At 41.9% G+C, this 20995-nt stretch overlaps 2 pseudogenes; both read left to right on the top strand.

Annotated features, from left to right (window-relative positions):
* The first annotated feature begins 10395 nt into the window (after positions 1–10395).
* On the top strand, positions 10396–14149 carry LOC149175463 (spermidine synthase 1 pseudogene; annotated as a pseudogene).
* A 4186-nt stretch (positions 14150–18335) lies between these two features.
* Positions 18336–19086, top strand: LOC149175462 (spermidine synthase 2 pseudogene; annotated as a pseudogene).
* The last annotated feature ends 1909 nt before the right edge of the window (positions 19087–20995 follow it).

The raw sequence follows: 20995 nt of genomic DNA, 5'->3' as shown, positions 1-20995 counted from the left end.
TTCCTTCAAGCGAGCGTGCCAAGATGATTTGGGAAGCACACTACAGTCGGGCTGTTGGGCATTTCGGGGTCGAGAAAACAGTGGCAGTACTGCAAAACTATTTCTATTGGCCGAATCTTTGACAGGATGTTGGGAAGTACATCCGATCATGTACTGCCTGTGCCATTGCCAAACCGACCATTAAGAAGCAAGGCCTCTATACCCCGTTGCCTACCCCTAGTCGACCTTGGGAATCCATCTCCATGGATTACATGTCAGGCCTTCCTTCCACTAAGCATGGAAATGACTGTGTTTTTGTGGTCGTCGACAGGTTCTCAAAGATGGCCATTATGATGGCCTGCAAGAAGAATATCACAGTAGAAGCCACTGCTAAACTCTTCTTTGAACGAGTGTGGGTGCACTTTGGGATCCCACAGTCTATCATCTCAGATCGGGACAGTCGGTTTCTCAGCACCTTTTGGTCCAGTCTCTGGTCAATGCTGGACACCAAACTCACGAAGTCCACAGCCTTCCATCCTCAAACTGATGGCCAGACAGAGGTTGTTAATAGGATGATTGTGCACATTCTGCGCATGTATAACTCAAAGCATCCACGCACATGGGACGAGAGCCTCCCCTACGTTCAGCACAGCTACAACCGAGCTCTTCACAGCTCCACTGGCCATAGCTCTTTTCAGGTGGGTTTGGGATTCCAGCCACTATGCCCCATTGATGTGGCCATGCCATTTGCAGCTACTCACATGAATTCAGCTCATGTCCAGTCCGAAACAGATAAGGCCACCAGCTTCATTGAGCACATCCAACATATTCGCCAGCAGGTCCATGACATTCTTGAGAAATCAAATGCCAAGTACAAGCAGCGACATGATCAACATCGGGTGCCACACAAGTTTCAGGTGGGCGACAAAGTCTGGTTGCATTTGCAAAAGGAACGCCTTACTGGAGCCTATCGGAAATTGAGACCACTCCGATATGGTCCTTACACCATTACTAAGGCTATGGGAGACAATGCATTTGAGCTCAACATTCCCCCATTCCTTGGCCTGCACCCAGTATTCAATGTGGACCGCCTTCGGCCATACTTTCCACCATTGCTAGACACATCCGACATTGCAGAACAGCTCAAACCCACAGAATTAAATCTAGATTGCATGGAACAAGCTGCAACTGATCGGATCATGGACACACAGATCAAGAACACTCACCAACAGAATATCCAACTATATCGAGTTGTCAAAGCGGGCCAACTCCTTCAGCAGGGCAAGTGGCTCACCAGGGAACAAGTTCAGCAGAAGTTTCCTCATCTCATGGAGGAGCTCAACGCAATGGGGACCATTGCTTCCTAAGGGGGGAGGAATGATCCAGGTGGATATTGGTGGCCACCTGCCAAGTCCACCTGGACCCCCACCATTGTCTTTCTCAGCATTTTCATTTTCCTTAATTGTAGCACAACTTACTATTTTTAGCAGTTTTTCGGGTCCTGAACTTCCGGAGCCGTTTTGAGGCCCTAAACGACGTTTTTTGGGGAATCCAGGGGCAACACGAGTCCATGGAATGGACTGGTGTTGCCCGTTCCAACAATGATAGTGCTCGGATAGATCTTTCTAATGAGCTATTGTATGCGTCAAACGTAGATCATATGCCAAAGTTACGACCCCGGGAAGTTGATGTACCAACTTACCCCCAAACGGGGCCCACAGTTTGGTGTTTCATCTCCTAGGGTTAGGTTTTGGAATGATAAGGGTTTTTCCATTGTTTCTCAACAATAAATAGGCCTTCGAGCCTCATTGTAACACATTTCAGAGGCATGTAGCCATCACATCTCTTCTCAGAGATAAGCTACCATCGCCCTAGCTAGTTTATTTCCATTTCTGTTTGTAAGCATATTTCAGTATTTTCCATTAATGAAATGAAGTATTATTTCCGCTGCATCTTTGTGTATATGGTTATCTCTGTAATTTGTTGCGTTCCTGTTTAAATCCGGATCACAGCACAAGGCATGGGACACAGGCTTACCACAAAACAACTGAGTTGAATGTGTCGACTACTCCTATATGTGATGTGGGATGTCAGAGCTGCAAGGTTGATGTGAGGAATGAGGTCTGCAGCATACAGTTGATGATTTTTAATAAGATCGAGGTTGTGACATTCATGCCATGAATCTAGGGGAAGTGACACTTGGTGGGAGGTTTCGGAAGTAATCCTTGTATGTAACCTCCAACTGCTAAACATAGATTCCTGAAACAAGGGATGCCTTGGGAGAAGTAGCCCATGCATGCAAGTTTGTTTTGCTCAGTCTCGCAGGGAACTGGTCAACTCAGCTGCACATCCAAGAGACTGCTTGACTACTGGAGAAAAATGTGCATTTCTAGCTGGGAGTTTGGTCGGCTACCCAAGAGATTTGCATAATTTCTAGGCAAAGCAGTTGACTGCTGCCCAGATTTGTGTAAATCCTAGGCTAAAAAGTTTGCTGCTGGGAAACTTTGCGCAAATCCTACTGGGAGAGTTAGCTGACAGGATTGCACAATCGTGGAGCCTAGTAGGCTATCAGAGAGGATTGGACAATTCCTGGAGGCAAGGCTGGTTTCCCTCCAGAAATGCGCAATTTTCAAGGGGAAGCTGCTCAGCCTGCAGCTGGACCAAGTCCAGGTGAGCAGCCTGTGAGGGGAGTGGATCAACTGTGATCAATAGGCTGCCTTTGTGTTAGGAAAACACATGAAGCTTGAGTACTTGACGAGGCAAGACAAATTGTTGTGTAAGGTTGGTAGGGAGGATCCAAAATAGGCTGAGGAAAAATTTTGGAGGGTGGTTGTAGCCGCTACAACACATGGAGACACATTGGTAGAACTCCAGCTCTTTGAATGGACCTTGTTCGTGAAAAAAAAGTTTAACAGCTCTAGAAGTATTGTTTAGTTTTCAGCTCATCTTGGTTTCACACTAACTTGATTGTAAGATGTAGCATATTCCAAACCCTTGGTCGATTGACACACATTCCAAGCCAAGGCAACACATTTTTTTCAATTGGGACTGAGGGGTATATAGGTTCACAAGCAATATAGTCGTCAAAGTCTTAGTTTCATCTCTAGTGTTGATCAACTGCCAGCAGTCCTGGATAGTACCCTAGTGGAGTCACATAGGAACACAAGCTTGGATCCGCTACCAACGAGCCTAGTCAGTACCCCAACAAAGTTACTTGCATCACCTCTCTGCGCAGGAAGTCTTTCTCTTCTTTCACCTTATTCATTTTTCATTTTTCATTTTTGACTTTTCATTTTTTTTTTTCACTATGCATAGCACTTATTCATTTTAGAGGTAGAAGAAGGATCTCGACTTATTGAGAGAAAAAGAGGTTGTTCTAGCAGAGAAGTAGTTTATTGTATCTATGATGTGCTTGTTAAGGTTTTCCCCCTTACCTTACTCTACTTGACTGAGCTGACAAGGGCTAACCCAAAAACAATCGACTAGAGAAGGTGACACTAGCTAGCGTGCAAGCGTTGTGTTTACACCAAGGTTCACTTTGAACAGTACATATTTTCCTTTGACGTATTATGGAGTAAAAGTAACAAGCTCATCATACAGAAGCACGATGACAGAAAACTAAGTAGTGATAGATGTACAAGCCCTATTGTACTTTACCCAACTCGCTTCAAGAGTCATACATGGTTTCATGCGAGCTAAACTACGAATGAAACAAGCGAATGAACTAACAACAAAGCTAAACAAAAGTATAATAAAAAATGAGAGCAAAGCAAGCAAACAAACAAGCAAGCAAACAATCAAGAAATCAAAGCATGAAAGCAAGCAAGCATGTAATAAAACAACTTAAACAAAACACTACTCCTACACCTACACTAACCGTGCATGGGCCTGATCGCGTGAAGTGATACTTCCAATGCAGCCACTGGCGCATTGGTAGAACCATGTGGGTGAAGGCTTGGTCTGCAAGTAACCCAGTCGTGCAGACCAGCATACAAGAAAGATATAACTATGAAGACATCCACACTTCATGTTTCAAAATTCCCACAGGACATAAGAGAGTGCATGTGCATGATGGACAGTTTGTGGACTTATCATGGTGTTGTGTGACACTTTGTGCAAATTTGAAGCAAAATCACACTCTTGACTGAGACATTCAAGCAAATGAAAGAAATAGAGATAACTTGCATAAAAAATGAGTGGTTACAATGTAAGACTCCTCCAATGCATGAGCAATCAGATCATGCAGTTGGAGTGGAGGAAGTGTGATCTATGTGTGAGATGGATCTTCAATGAATACAGATGAGTGATGAGGAGCCTTGGCTGATTGAACAATTTCATGATCGAAAGTGAGACTAACCCCAAGGGAGCGAGGGCCTGACATATCCATCAGGTCAGGCTGAAGTGCCTTGACAGTCTCGGGTGTCTCAACTTCAACATCAGGTAGATCATCATAAACTGGTGGCTTCAAAAAATCAACTGCGATAGATTCATGATCGTGATAAAAAATGGAAGCAAATGTATCACAACTGCCACGATCAAAAAAATCAATGAATCCTTCGACATCCTCATGATCAGATGAATCGAACAAAGGGGTAGATGAAAAGCGAACGAACTCATCCTCTGTGTTTCCAAAAAAGACAGATGAAGGATCAGGTGGATCTTCAATGAATAACTTATCCTCTCCATTGTCGAATGATGGACTAGCATCTGGTGAGTCCTACAAGTGATCAACAATGGGTGCATCCATGAACAAAGACACACATGCAAAATCATGAATGGCAAGCTCACCAAAGAAGCTAGGAAAGAATGTAGGGGCTCGAACGAAAGGGAGTCATCCTTTGCCGAGTGTTGATGTTCAAGCTCCCACTCATACTCTTCATGAATGACAATGCATATTGGTTGTGCAACACCAACTCCATCAGTGGGTTGTTCCTCATTCACAACAAGTGAAGAGTTTGGAATGGACGAACACAAGATAACATCATTCGGAGGAACACTTGAGTGCGAAGACGAAGGTTGAAGAAAAGAACTCATATGGGAACTCGAAGGACTCACAACCAAATATGCATGAAAATGGAGTGGAGTGATGTTGAGAGAGTGTAAAGGATGAATAGGTGTGCAAACATGATCCTCAACATCACCGGGTGATGGTGGAACTATTGAATGAGAGGGAGGTGGACAGTCTGTCAAGACAATGCCTGTTCCCACATGAGATTGCGTAGTTCCGTCAATGAAGAAGGTTAAGCGAGGCTTGACATCAAGCTTTCTCTTGGGACAGGCAGATTTCTTAAGACAGTACTCGAACCAGTCCCAGAGATAAGAAAACTTCACCTGGCTCCTTGAAGCTTGAAACTACAAGCCACAGAAGCATTGCCAGAAATCAATAATGGATTCATGCGGGCCCCTCTGTTGCTGTAAAAGTTTCCGGTCAAGATGGTCAAGATCAAAATGATAGAACGTGTCTTCAATAATATCATAGAAGTGCTTACATGAGTGCACAATGTTAACCGGTAGGCTAAGCACCCAATGAAATGGAGATTCGTAAAGTGTGTATGCAAGCATCAAATCGGCATGTTCGTTAGTAAACTCATCTTCCTCATAAATCATGGAAAGAAAGTTATGTAAGTGCTCCGGCCAGGCCACCTCGCCTTCACCATCATACATGTGAGTGGAAAATAGATCAAAAATCTTCCTCGAGATGGAGACATCTTCACGATTCGAAAAACACCTCCGGGGAAGAAGAATGCAAGACTCCATGAAAGATATGCAAAGGTTCAAAACTAGATGAGAGGACATTGCTTATCATCAGGCCCTCCTTCTAGCGCTAGAAATGTTGACGGTACTAGACCCGCCAACATGTCGAGGCGGTCTGCCCGGTAAGAAGTCCCAATTAGACCTCCAATCGTTTCGTGTAGGAGTTTCAGCAGTGGGTCATAAGTTAATGCCTTGAACACGATGTCACACAGAGGCATGTAAGATAACTCTATCAATAGCAAGGGTGTGACTGATGCAGAGAGTCAAGGAATGTGTACGAGAGGTTCCAACACTTTGAAGGGAGAGGAAGGTGAAGGTGAGTTCCAGGTTGAAAGGGATCAGGCCCAACTCGGCTAGGAACACACCACACAAAGGAAATGCATATCTTTCGGCAGAGGAGTCAACTCGGATGCAACAGTCACAACAACAAGGTAAGATAACACGAACAGTACTCACAGATTAGTCCAAGATGAGTGTAACGGTTGATATAGCAAGGTTCATGAGAAAGGTTTATCTGATGTCCAGTAGAGCAGTCGACACAGACGGTGACAACATTAACAACATATGCAACACATTAACAACAAGATTCATATAATTTCATACAAATCAGTTCATATACAAGTACGTAAGTTAAACAACATATATCATTAAGGCAACAGGAATAGTCCAACTACAAAACAACATATGCATGAAAATGTGCTGGCTCTTATTAGTAAAGAAGTGTAAATCACAACCATACAATACACCATGTAAACCTGCTAGCCCCAACAGTGGAGCGTTACAGCCACATCTGCCTGCTCCTCCAAAGAGATGTACTAGCTCTGTGCAGTGGAGAAGTCAAGGCGTGTTACAATACCATCCAAGCCTTCTTCAAGATAGTCTTAGTAGAAGCTTGGTTGTACAAAATCCCTTACAATGAGTTATGAGGGACTATTTATAGAAAAGCGTGGGGTGACCCTTGACATTCCCCTTTGTGATAGTTCAACTACCCTCATGACTCTTCACTTACTCTATGACTATTACATCCAGTTGTTGACACTCGACTTACACTTAACATGACTCAACATTACAATGCACATGTACTCATGTGAGACAACATGGCTTGAGCAAGCCTTGCAAGACATCACTAACATTCGGTCTGCTATGGTGGGACCAACTCTTTGACATGCTTGTGATGGTGAAATTGGTGAGTTGATGCCAAGATTGGTTGTCCGTGATGGTGTGCATGCACCTCATGGTGACATCTTGCTGGAGTGAACTCTTACCTCCGTTGCAGCCGATGCATTGGTTGGGCCCCTTTCATCCAACTCGTCTACTAACATGCGCATGGTCTTCTTAGGTACGGTTGAACTAGAAACACACTAATGCATAGTGTCTATGCTAATCTTCAAGTGTGTGTTGGTGGTCATGTGCATCAACTTGCCAAAGTACATTTTCAGCCTCAGTTGGACTTGCTTCTTGTCTTTGCCTTGGTGAGTGTGTTGAATGGGTTGGATTGCATGTGTGTGCTCAACAACATGCATGCTACTGGATCCCTTGCATGTGATCAACAACGTTGCTCACCATGTTTTCTCTGTGTTAGCTGCTGGGATGGATCATTAACTTGTACTTGTGTAGTTTCATCCGCGAGTGCATGTTGCGCCCACTACTATTCCTATTCCTGCTACAACTCATTGGATTGTCTATGCAGCTTCATGTTCTTCCTGAGTTGCTGCTTTAGCAAATGCAAATCCTTCTTTATTCCATCTTCTACCTTCATGCGATCTTCATGTCACGCCATCACTTCATAGCCTGAGTCTCCAAAGTTGCTTTCATTATCAGTGGATCCGCTTGGTCTTGCAACTTTGCTCCGCCTCTATGTTGTCAACAACCTTCCTCTTGCATTAGTTGCATTTGCTACATTCGGTATGCTAACTTTAGTTGTTGTTCATGATCTTGCTCGCTGTGATGTTGTTTCTTGATGTCCTTGTCCATGAACAACTTGATGTATTCATGAGTAAGTAAGCCCATGGACGCTTGATCGACTACATCCCCAAGCATGCTCTGAATGATGTCTTAGTCTCTGCTCCCTTGGAAACCATTTTACCTATACTGCTAAGAGGTAGATGAAAACCCGTGATACCTGTAGAAATGGAAACACTCATAGAAACCAATCCATCATTCTAAAAGAAAAATGAACATGAGAACTGACTTGCAACATACCTGGGTGAATGATCATGAAGGTTGCACAATTTTGGCCAGGAGGTCGGGAGACCGACTACCAAGACTGCACAAGGCACATTTTGAGCTATTGGGAGACTGACTGACTGTTGGAACTATGCAATGCATAGTCCAGTCTAGCTGTTGACTGTTGGGATTGCACAATGTGCAATTCCATCTGGGAAGGACTACAGGCCCAAGGATAGATTTGCGTAATTTCTTGGGCCAAGCAACCACTATCCTCCAGGAATGTGCAAAATAGTCCTGGAGTCTAGTGCTAGGTAGGAATGTGGAAATCTGGAGAGGAAGGTGAGCCTTCCTTTCCCATATTGCGCAAAGCAACCTTGGTGAAGGTAGAGCCCAGGACAAGGTTGGCCCAACTTGCCGACGAGCAACTGAAAGCAAGTAAGTCAATGAATGCATGGCAACACTAAGTGATAGTAGAAGTGATTAACAGTGCATGCAAAACATGAATTAAAGATTCAGTAAATAGATCAACATGCATGTGGGTGAGGCAGTTCGCCGATTATACAAACGTCCATGCAAAACAGTTTCCTGCATGCGAAAATAGTGAGATAGCAATGAAAACTGAAAAAGAGCTAGGAAAAGCTAGTATATGTTTAAATGACAATAAGTGTTCAAATAAATCAAGAAAATAGTACTCCCACAAGCAAAAACACAAAAAGCGAGAGAAATGCAGCACAAGGCATGGGAAGCGGGCTTACCCCAAAACAGTTGAGTTGAATGTGCTGACTGCTCCTAGATGTGATGTGAGATGTCAGAGCTTACAAGATGGATGTGAGGAATGAGCTCTCCAGCATCCAGTTGATGAGTTTTGATAACATCGAGGTTTTTACATGCATGCCACGAATCTAGGGGAAGCGACACTTGGTGGGAGTTTTTGGAATTGCTCCTTGCATGTAACCTCCAACTGCTAAACATAGATTCTTGAAACAAGGGATGCCTTTGCATGTTGCCTTGGGAGAAGTAGCCCATGCATGCAAGTCTATTTTTCTTAGTCTCAGAGGGAACCGATCAACTCAACTGCACATGCAAGAGATTGCTTGACTGTTGGAGAAAAATGCGCATTTTTGGCTAAGAGCTGGACTGGCTACCCAAGAGATTTGTGCAATTTCTGGGCAGAGCAGCTGACTACTAGCTAGATTTGCACAAATCCTAGCTAAATAGCCTGCTGCTGGGAAAATTTGTGCAAATCCTACTAGGAGGGTTGGCTGGCATGATTACACAATCCTGGAGCCCAGTAGGCTATTAGAGGGGATTGCGCAATTCCTGGAGGGAAGGATGGTTGCCCTCCAGAAATGCACAATTTTCAAGGGGAAGCTGCTCATCTTACAACTGGACTAAGTTTGGGTGAGCAACCAGTGAAGGGAATGGTTCGTGATCGACAAGCTGCTTTTGTGTGAGGAAAACACATGAATCTTGAGTACTTGATGAGGCAAGACAAAGTGTTGTGTAAGCTTGGTAGGGAGGCTCCAAAATAGGCTAAGGAAAAATTTTGGAGGATGGTTGTAGCCGCTACAACAGGATCCTCATGTCTTACTCCATGGAAATTAGGGAGGATGGAGGGTGAGATATTCTTCATTGTAACTGTGGTATCTTCATCTAATATGGGAAACCCAAAAGGTTTTGGTTCTCCTCTACCACCTCTTCCTCCACCTCCTCCTCTACCTCCCCCTCTACCTCCTCCTCTATTACCTCTTCCACCTCCAATCCTAAAGTCACCATTCAAATTATGTACTTCTCCTTCTCCTTCCCCTTCCATTGTAGATTCTTCAGAGCTAATGTAGGGTTCTTCAATTGGATTTTCTAGCTCCTCTTCTAGTTCTTCTATCAATGGAATAAAATAAGTTTCTTCTTATTCTTCACTAGGGACTTCCAATTCTTGTCCTATAATTGATTCTCCAGTTGAATATAGAAAGATTACTCCTTCATTTGGGGATGTAGGTTCATCTGCTACAACTTCAGTAGAAGAATTTGGTAAATCTTTTGGTTGGATTTCAGATCTTCGTACCTCAGGAAGCCTAAGTCTACCTACAAATTGTTAGACTCAGTCTTGTCAGTCCTATGTCAGAGCCAAATCCACCAAGGTTCATTTCTCGTCATTTGCCGTCATCAAATGCCATTTTGGTCAAAAAGAGTTATTTTAATTCTTGAGTCCAGGGTTTTGTCTCCAGAAGTGTGAAATAACGCTTGCAGGCCAGAGGGAGGTTCAGTAAGTTTTTATTTCAGGAATGTCATCGTCAATAATGCGAGATTGATTCTTCTTCAAAACCCTGTTTTGAAGAAGAAATCATCAAATGTGTTTTTGTAGTAAATATGTAATTTGTCAAAATGTTTCGAAGTTGTACAACTCTTCAATGGTAGCAGCTATAGCTGCTCCTATCCCTGCAAAAGCACAAACAGAAGAACCATCATTTCAGCTAAAGAAGGTCAGAGAAGAAAATGAAAGACTCGAAGGAATTTGCGGTGGAAAATATATTGTTTGAAGGCAAGTCAGAATATCAAGATGTGATGGTATTTTAGTCAGTAACATATGGGAAAGTGCTTGTTCTGGATAAGGTGATTCAGTTGACAGAGAAAGATGAACGCGCCTACCATGAGATGATAGCTCATCTTCCACTTTGTTCTATTTCATCTCCTAGAAAGGTATTGCTTGTTGGAGGAGGTGATGGGGGAGTTCTTCGAGAAATATGTCGACACAGTTCGGTGGAACAAATTGATATATGTGAAATTGATGAAATGGTTATAAATGTATCCAAACAATTTTTCCCAAATGTTACTGTAGGCTATGATGATCCTCGTGTAAAGCTTCATATTGGTGATGAAACTGCCTTTTTTGAGGGAATGTCTGGCCAGACTTTATGATGCAATTATTGTAGACTGTACTGATCCAGTAGGTCCTGCAGAGGAACTATTTGGAAAACCACTTTATGAAACAGTGTCCAGAGCATTGAGGCCTGGAGGCGTAGTTATAAATCAAGCAGAAAGCTTGTGGTTACATATGCATGTTATTCAAGATATTGTCACAACGTGCAGGCAGAATTTCAAGGGCTCTGTTCACTATACATGGACATCAGTTCCAACATATCCAAGTGGCGCAATTGGTTTTATGATTTGCTCAAGTGAAGGACCACCAGTGGATTTCAAAAATCATGTTAATCCCATTAAAGAGCAGTGCTATATTAAATTGTAAAGCAAATCCATTGGTTTTGACAACCTATCTGCATGTCAAACAATCACAAAAATCCAAAGGAGAAAGCCGAATTTGGAGGTTGAAGAGTGAATTTCAATGTTGGAGAGGCCGACAGTGTGTTGACAGTGCGCGGGGCGCAAACAAGGAGCGCGCAGCGCATATAACAGGAGGCACGGCACACTCAGGGCGCACGGCACACTAGGAGCCCAGCCACAGTGCAAAAATACCACTGGCGCGGCGCACTCAGAGCGCGCGGCACACTGGGCAGAGCGCGTGGTGCATAGAGGTATAAGCCCAGAAAAAAAATAAATTTGCCTAAAAACTTTGGACGCTCATGAATTCTTCATTTCGATGCCTGATGGGATTCACGCAAACGATGGATCAGAAACAGTACCTTTGTAGACATACTTATAGTTTTTGCCAAGAATACAACCACAAATCAAATCAATGGGTTTATTGTGAGAAAGGGTGCTCCTGGGCTGAGGGTAGTGAAAATGAAGAATAAAATTGGGCTGAGGTGTGTTCAGAATGAGGACATTACTTTGACAGGTGTTTTTGTTGCTGACGAAGATAGATTGTGAGATATCAATTCTTTTCAAGATACAAACAGGGTGAGATAAAAATAGCTAATTTAAGGAGTCAGATTTTAGCTGTTGCAGAGGAAAAATACGGTCAACTCTCTGATATACAGGGACAACTTTCAGCCATGGCAGAGGAGAAGAAGAGACAGTTAGTGAGTTTAGAAGATCAACTTTCATCTATTGCTGAAGGGAAAAGGATCGTTGAGGAGGAAAACAAGTCCTTACAAAGTGCATTGGATAGAAGAATATTGGTTGCGGAGGAAGAGAAGGTAAGACTTGAAGGCAGAGTGAGGGAGTTGCAATCAACCTTCAATTCTCTCGAGAAGGAGCTTGAATCCTCCAAGGCCATTGCATGCGAGAAAGAGAGGCAGTTTGTTGATTTACAGAATTGTCATTCAGAAGTTGTAGAAGCCAAAAGGTGCCTGGAGAACAAAAACGAGTCTATGCTCACTGAAATCGACAGATGCACAATGGTTTCAGAAGAGAATATCCGTCTTCAGAAAACAATAGGGGAATTGGAAATGTCGGTGGAATCTCTGAAGAAGAAGAATATTGAAACCAAAGACAATCGTCTGCAGAAGTTGATGTCAGAACGTCAACCTCCGTCGAGAATACCACTTGTTCCTGCAGCGAATGGAAAGCCAAAACGAAATGTTTCAGTGAATGAATCTCCCAAATCAAATGGTGTTGGTGTTGATCATGAAAACTAAAATGAAGAATTAGCTGTTACATCTGAAAAGCGAACACTACGAAAACCAGCTGTTCCAAAACGAAATGGTGTGCCGAATGTAAATCCAAAAACAAATCCACCTCCAAATGGTGTTGGGGTTCATGAAAATGAAAAACCAATGTCTACACCTGAAAAACGAACAAACATTATAGAAGAGGGAGGGTGCACAGCCAAAACCAGCTCCAAAAGCAGTAGCAGAAAGGCAACCACAAAATGTGGCTTGGGCTCCTCAAAACCCTAAATCAACACAATGAGCACTTTGGTTATGGGATCTACGCTACAGGTGTCGCTTCTTGAAGTTTCAGGTCTTTTATTGTTTCTTATTTGGCAATCATCTAGAAAGGTAATAATCTCAGATATATAGACCTGTCGATGAGTAATTTAATGGGCAGTATACCAAGGAATTTGGGCAGTTATCAAATGCTGGAGGCGGTGATGGGGTAACTACAGCTGGCTCACTATACAGGTGACAATGCATTATTCAAAAATCGATTCCATAATGGCATACCACAAACAAAGGCATTTTTGCTCGCAGTAATCTTTTGGAATGTGATTACCAACGACATGGTTCACTTCCAAATTATCAAACCAAAAACGAAATCCAAGATTCCTCGCGCTATTTAAAGACACTTTTCTACAACAGTTTGATTTTAAAGAGACAAGTCGAACAACTTCCGATGTGTGCCTCAGTGGAAAGAATGTGCTGCTACAAGCATAATTCAGCTGCAACAAATTCTTAAGTACCCTGTAGTTTGGGTTTACTGTGCAGGTCCAACCATGGTTCTCAAACCAAACAAACGAGTTCTTGAAAATGGAAAAGTTCATCAAACTGCTAAATACCAAAAGCCATTGGAATATGATCTTGACCAAACAGTTGGACTTGAGTTCGTTCCATGTAAATTTTCTAGCAAAACATGTCTACAAGAACGTGTACAACCAGACAACTTGCAAAAATTGTGTGCGGATGAATCACTGAGTTCTTCTGGTGTTACAAGCCTTGCTAATAGCAACAGTTGTAATGACGATACTTCTTTAGAGAAGGATGAATTAGAAGAGAAGCTAGTGGAAGTTGTGAAGACCGAGAACAATGTTTCTGCATTGGGCACATGTCTGCAATCTATAACAACTCACAAAGAAACTTTTAATAGTTTCTCAAAGAGGCTGGAACATGCTATCACCACAGAAGCTGAACTTAAAGATAGTCAGATTAGCGTTTGCAGTCTCAAACATGAAAAATGCACAGAGTATCGATTTGACATGCCAACTGAAGAAGTAGCGGAGGCAGTGTTACCTAATGGAGCTATCGGTGGTTCCATTATGTGTGAATATGGCATCCAAATGCATGAGAAGGTCTCCATTGGACATCAGGCTAAGGACATGGAAACATGCAAATCGGTATCAAATGTTGGCAACAGCAGGTGTAGAGTTCCAGAAGATCTGGATTTTGACCCGGTCTCTATTTCTCCAAGCTTCAAAAACAACATGGCTGATTGTGAGACAATGGATCAAGCATGCAAAGGGTCTGTGAACATGGAAAAATATTTGTCGTCACCTTCTGTTGCTGAATGTGGGGGCCTTTGTTCCAGAACGTATGCAGACTCTGATTGTAGCGAAGGTGAAGGTGAACACTATGTTCACTATGAATCAAGTGCAGGTCTTGGCTCGCTTTTCTTTGGAGCATGTTTCTCGTAATAAGGTCCCTATAGGGCCAAAATCTCAAGCTAAATTACCTGTATGTAGACCTCAAGCCCGAGTGTTTCTATCTGATGCCTATGATAGAATGTCATCCCAGCCATGTCAAGATGTTAACTCAAATGATGATGACAAATACTCCTAGGGTTTGATTGGCAATCAAGTGTGGCCCTTTGTGGGATCAAATGGTATCATTACCAAGGATGCTGTAGGACAAGGCAGATCTACATATTGCAGCTGTCCAGACTGAAATTCTACAAGGTGTGTCAAAGAGCATATTGAAGCAGAACGGGAGATGCTGAAACTAAAGCTTGGAGAAGCATTCTATTCATGGGGATTTCATGACATGGGTGAAAGCTTGGATATTTTCTTCGATGCTCTTATTCTGAAACAGGGAATGGATACAATTTCTTCGTTCAGTGATACCTCCTGATATTGCAATTGCTTCTTGGAATCATCAGAAATGGTCTTATTACATCCAGCTTTTTTAAGCAAGTGATAGATATGGTGCACAATAGACCTATGTTGAAACAGAATTGTATGGGTCAATTTCTAAGGCGCAGATAATGTTTTCCATTGTAAATACCATTGCATTGACCATTAAATATGTCTTCTAGTCTCTAGATTAGGTTAATCTCCCATGAAAATATTATGCCAGCTGTTATTTTCTTATGAGAAAAGCCTGGGGATGTTGGGCATGCACGAGATGGTCTATTATGCAGTAGATAAAGCTGATCTGTTGCGTGCTTTTGGTGTTTTCTTTGATGATAGAATAACCGGTAAATCCTTAGAGAATGCACTCTCGTTCAAAACATTAACCTTCTGGGGCGCGCTAATTCTATGAAGACAATTGGTGGTGGATATGATGACATAAGAACAATCAGAGCCGAGAAATATGTTTATTATTAAAAATTTACTTTTATTCATGTGGCAAATGTAAAATAACGGTCAAAGCACAGAAACTCCCAAATGTAAAACGTATGACAAACAACAGTAGCAAAGAAATAAGACACGAGGCCTACTTTCGTTTTTAGTTACAATTTCAAAGGATTCACACCTACAGATGTCACTTTTTCAAATCCGAGTAAAAATGTAATGCTGCTCCTTTACAAGCGGTTGGCCTTTAACCTTCTGTCCCACTTTGGGTCGATCGACTTTCCCATATTGAAGTCTATTTATTGTATTGAAATTGTGTGTAAATGGTTCTGAGTTCTGGCAAACAGTGGGAGAGTTGTGAAGGAAAACTTCACTGTACAGTTTTTTGACAGGGATTTAATGAAAAGATACAGCTCTGACTCCTGAGATTCTTGTGGTGTGAATTCAGCATTTGTCTTTTCCTTTGTTTCATATGTAGCTTGTTATGTTTCCATTTCATTTCATAATCATTTCTAAATGAATACTTTTAAGTGAGAAAGGCAGAATCCAGTTTGCTGCTCTGCCTTGGGAAGGTATTCATGTTTTGTGTTTTCTTCTGTTTGCTGCTCTGCCTTGGGAAGGTATTCATGTTTTCCCTTGTCAACCTCTCAGCATTCTTTTCATTCCATATAATGTCAAAATTGAATGCTAAATTTATTGCTTGTCTTGCCTCCTGAGTTAATCTGTGTCTCGGATTTAATTTCCCTGCTCATGCTATTCTCGATCCCACGCTGCCCAGAAAACCCAGTCATTTATCAAATTACCCCTTTTCCTATCCAATTTACTAGCCTAAAATCAGTTCCCATTTGTAGTCATCTTGCACCCGATTTCTCATTTTATCGAGATTGACTAGAGAGAGCCCTCTCTTGTCCTCGTAGGGCTAGCTACGAGGCTGAGCTTGGTTTTATGTTGCCTCGAGTTTTGCCTTTTTCAGCCTGAGGCAGATTCGAGTGCTAACATAGTGGCGACTCCACTGGGGATGAAAATGGTTTACTTAAAGATTGTTTTGCCCCAGTACATATCTCAAGTTCAGAGCTGATTGTTGACGGTGAACAACGATCAGACATAAGAAGACGGTTGAAATCATTCACCTGGCGACTCCATTCACTGAAGAATCCAGCAATTGGTGCTTCATGGTGACTCCACTGCAGAGAGATCAGTAGCGGTAAGATTTTCAAGATGGATCGGATTGCAAGAAGATACGCTCCCATGAGCCGAGATCACATCCCAAGTTTTCCAAATAAAATGCCCAAGGTAGATTGGTCAAAGAATTTGCCTGTGTTCAGAAATGTGGAAGGTAATGATGCTGCTCTTCATCTGGTGAAATTTCACATTCACGTGCATAAATTAAAGATCGATTTTCCTGAAGACTGTTTGATGAAAATGTTTATGGCTACTCTGGAAGACGAAGCCCGATCTTGGTATGAAAGTTTGCCACCTGCTTCTATTTATTGCTTAAAGGATTTTCATGCAGTATTCTTTGAAAGGTACAAAGAATCATATCCATCCTTGACTTTAGTTCAGAATTGTTGTAGCCATGTTCATAGTTTTATTGAGAGCCTTGAAAAATACTATGAGGATGATAATTTTACGAACGAAGAAATCATGGAAGCATTGTATGAAAATCCGTTCCAGCAGCCTACAGAACTCTCAGAGGAATCTTTGTAGCAAGATCAAAATCAGCAGGTTAAATATTTCCATATGACTGAAAATGATGAAAAAAGGAGTACTATTTCAGATCTGGTTGAAATAAATGAGGATACGCAGGAAAATGATGTTCCAATCTCCGAAAATGATGATGATAAACCAGATCGAGAGACGGATTGTGATGAGGAAAAACAGGTTGTTCCGGATCCCATAGAAGAGAAATGCATTGTTGAGGCTGCCTCAAATGAAGAAAACAAAGTTACAGGCCCAACTGCCCTTATCTCATCAGAAAACAACCTTCCTACCAAGGTAATCCAGCCAATTCATGGACAACAAGAGGATATATTTGTTCAAGTACGTGAAAAATTTTCTCTGGATGAATTTATGATAGATGATGTCATGCTTGAGTTTCAAGAATCATCCGAAGTTGCTTTTTTTATGATTAATGAATGTAATAAGGAACATGAAAACCTGGCTATCATATCATATGAAGATAACCTACAGTACATTTACACCGCAGAAGATCAAAACATTCAGGATTTCCATTCAGGTTCTTCTTCATATGTTTCATGTGCTGAAATGTTTTTCCAAGAAGAGATCTGCTCATCTATTTGTTCAAAAAATTTTGGGGACCAGGAGCAGATTTTCACTGAAGTACATTTTGAAGAAAGATCAGAAGCAGGTGAGAAGGACACCTTATTCTTTCAGCAAGAGGTAAATCTTCGTGTTTTTTAGGATCCAATGGCCAATCTGTTGCAGTCAGCTGTGAAAGTGTTTATTGCGGTGTTCAGTGATGAAGGAGATCATGGTAAACTATGTTTTTGGATGCCCAGTGATCACTTTGTATTGTTGACTAGCAGATCTGATAGGAAGAATCAGTCAAGAAGCCATCTTCTTGATTGGTTGCATTGGCATTTTGATATAGTTTGAGGATATATTGTCTTGTAAGAAACACAGGTGGCCATGTACTGCCACCCAGCTTTAAGTTTTAAGTCCAGGTCTTTGCCATTTTGAGTTAGTTTGTTAGAGTCAAGTTTTTCAGTCATTTCAGTTTGCATTGAGTTAGTTTCAGCCAAGTTTCAGTCAATAAATTGAGTCATGTTGGTTTGTCGGAATAATGGACTCCATAGCCCAATGGATGAAGGCACTGTCTGCTCTCCCAAAGATCTGCAGTTCTTGGCACCTCCACGGAGCGGCAGCTGCCATCCCAATTGGAGCCAATGTTAGACTCAGTCTTGTCAGTCCTCTGTCAAAGCCAAATCCACCAAGGTTCATTTCTCGTCATTTTCCGTCATCAAATGCCATTTTGGTCAAAAAGAGTTATTTTAATTTTTGAGTCTAGGGTTTTGTCTCCAGAAGTGTGAAATAACGTTTGCAGGCCAGAGGGAGGTTCAGTAAGTTTTTATTTTAGGAATGTCATCGTAAATAATGCGAGATTGATTCTTCTTCAAAACCTTGTTTTGAAGAAGAAATCATCAAGTGTGTTTTTGTAGTAAATATGTAATTTGTCAAAATGTTTTGAAGTTGTATAGCTCTTCAATGACAGCAGCTATAGCTGCTCCTATCCCTACAAAAGCACAAACAGAAGAACCATCATTTCAGCTAAAGAAGGTCAAAGAAGAAAATGAAAGACTCGAAGGAATTTGCGGTGGAAAATATATTGTTTGAAGGCAAGTCAGAATATCAAGATGTGATGGTATTTCAGTTAGTAACATATGGGAAAGTGCTTGTTCTGGATAAGGTGATTCAGTTGACAGAGAAAGATGAATGCGCCTACCATGAGATGATAGCTCATCTTCCACTTTGTTCTATTTCATCTCCCAGAAAGGTATTGGTTGTTGGAGGAGGTGATGGGGGAGTTCTTCGAGAAATATGTCGACACAGTTCGGTGGAACAAATTGATATATGTGAAATTGATGAAATGGTTATAAATGTATCCAAACAATTTTTCCCAAACGTTGCTGTAGGCTATGATGATCCTCGTGTAAGGCTTCATATCGGTGATGGAACTGCCTTTTTTGAGGGAATGTCTGGCCGGAATTTATGATGCAATTATTGTAGACTCTACTGATCCAGTAGGTCCTGCAGAGGAACTATTTGGAAAACCATTTTATGAAACAGTGTCCAGAGCATTGAGGCCTGGAGGCGTAGTTATAAGTCAGGCAGAAAGCTTGTGGTTACATATGCATGTTATTCAAGATATTGTCACAACGTGCAGGCAGACTTTCAAGGGCTCTGTTCACTATACATGGACATCAGTTCCAACATATCCAAGTGGCGCAATTGGTTTTGTGATTTGCTCAAGTGAAGGACCACCAGTGGATTTCAAAAATCCTGTTAATCCCATTAAAGAGCAGTGCTATATTAAATTGTAAAGCAAATCCATTGTTTTTGACAACCTATCTGCATGTCAAACATTCACAAAAATCCAAAGGAGAAAGCCGAATTTGGAGGTTGAAGAGTGAATTTCAGTGTTGGAGAGGCCGACAGTGTGTTGACAGTGCGCGCGGCGCAAACAAGGAGCGCGCAGTGCATATAACAGGAGGCGCGGCGCACTCAGGGCGCATGGCGCACTGGGAGCCCAGCCACAGTGCAAAAATACCACTGGCGCGGCACACTCAGAGCGCGTGGCGCACTAGGCAGAGTGCGCGACGCACAGAGGTATAAGCCCTGAAAAACAATAAATTTGCCTAAAAACTTTGGACGCTCATGAATTCTTCATTTCGCTGCTTGATGGGATTCACGCAAACAATGGATCGGAAACAGTACCTTTGCAGACATACTTATAGTTTTTGCCAAGAATACAACCACAAATCAAATCAACAGGTTTATTGTGAGAAAGGGTGCTCCTGGGCTGAGGGTAGCGAAAATGAAGAATAAAATTGGGCTGAGGTGTGTTGAGAATGAGGACATTACTTTGACAGGTGTTTTTGTTACTGACGAAGATGGATTGGGAGATATCAATTCTTTCCAAGATACAAACAGAGTACGATAAAAATAGCTAATTTAAGGAGTCAGATTTTAGTTGTTGCAGAGGAAAAATACAGTCAACTATCTGATATACAGGGACAAATTTCAGCCATGGCAGAGGGGAAGAAGAGACAGTTAGTGAGTTTAGAAGATCAACTTTCATCTATTGCTGAAGGGAAAAGGATCGTTGAGGAGGAAAACAAGTCCTTACAAAGTGCATTGGATAGAAGAATATTGGTTGCGGAGGAAGAGAAGGTAAGACTTGAAGGAAGAGTGAGGGAGTTGCAATCAACCTTCAATTCTCTCGAGAAGGAGCTTGAATCCTCCAAGGTCATTGTAGGTGAGAAAGAGAGGCAGTTTGTTGATTTACAGAATTTGTCGTTCAGAAGTTGTAGAAGCCAAAAGGTGCCTGGAGAACAAAAACGAGTCTATGCTCACTGAAATGGATAGATGCACAATGGTTTCAGAAGAGAATATCCGTCTTCAGAGAACAATAGGGGAATTGGAAATGTCGGTGGAATCTCTGAAGAAGAAAAATATTGAAAACAAAGACAATCGTCTGCAGAAGTCGATGTCAGAACGTCAACCTCCGTCGAGAATACCACTTGTTCCTGCAGCGAATGGAAAGCCAAAACGAAATGTTTCAGTGAATGAATCTCCCAAATCAAATGGTGTTGGTGTTGTTCATGAAACCTAAAATGAAGAATCAGCTGTTACATCTGAAAAGCGAACACTACGAAAACCAGCTGTTCCAAAACGAAATGGTGCACCGAATGTAAATCCAAAAACAAATCCACCTCCAAATGGTGTTGGGGTTCATGAAAATGAAAAACCAATGGCTACACCTGAAAAACGAACAAACATTACAGAAGAGGGAGGGTGCACAGCCAAAGCTAGCTCCAAAAGAGGCAGCAGAAAGGCGACCACAAAATGTGGCTCGAGCTCCTCAGAACCCTAAATCAACACGATGAGCACTTTGGTTATGGGTTCTATGCTACAGGGGTCGCTTCTTGAAGTTCCAGGCCTTTTATTGTTTCTTATTTGGCAATCATCTGGAAAGGTAATAATCTCAGATATATAGACCTGTCGATGAGTAATTTAATGGGGAGTATACCAAGGAATTTGGGCAGTTATTAAATGCTGGAGGTGGTGATGGGGTAACTACAGCTGGCTTACTATACAGGTGACAATGCATTATTCAAAAATCGATTCCATAATGGCATAACACAAACAAAGGCATTTTTGCTCGCAGTAATCTTTTGGAATGTGATTACCAATGACATGGTTCACTTCCAAATTATCAAACCAAAAACG

Source organism: Pinus tabuliformis, chromosome 4_1, assembly GCF_031772625.1.
Source record: "Pinus tabuliformis cultivar Carrire ecotype Pingquan chromosome 4_1, CPIR1, whole genome shotgun sequence".
NCBI classification, from domain to species: Eukaryota; Viridiplantae; Streptophyta; class Pinopsida; order Pinales; family Pinaceae; genus Pinus; species Pinus tabuliformis.
This window is presented reverse-complemented; position numbering and strand designations above follow the sequence as displayed.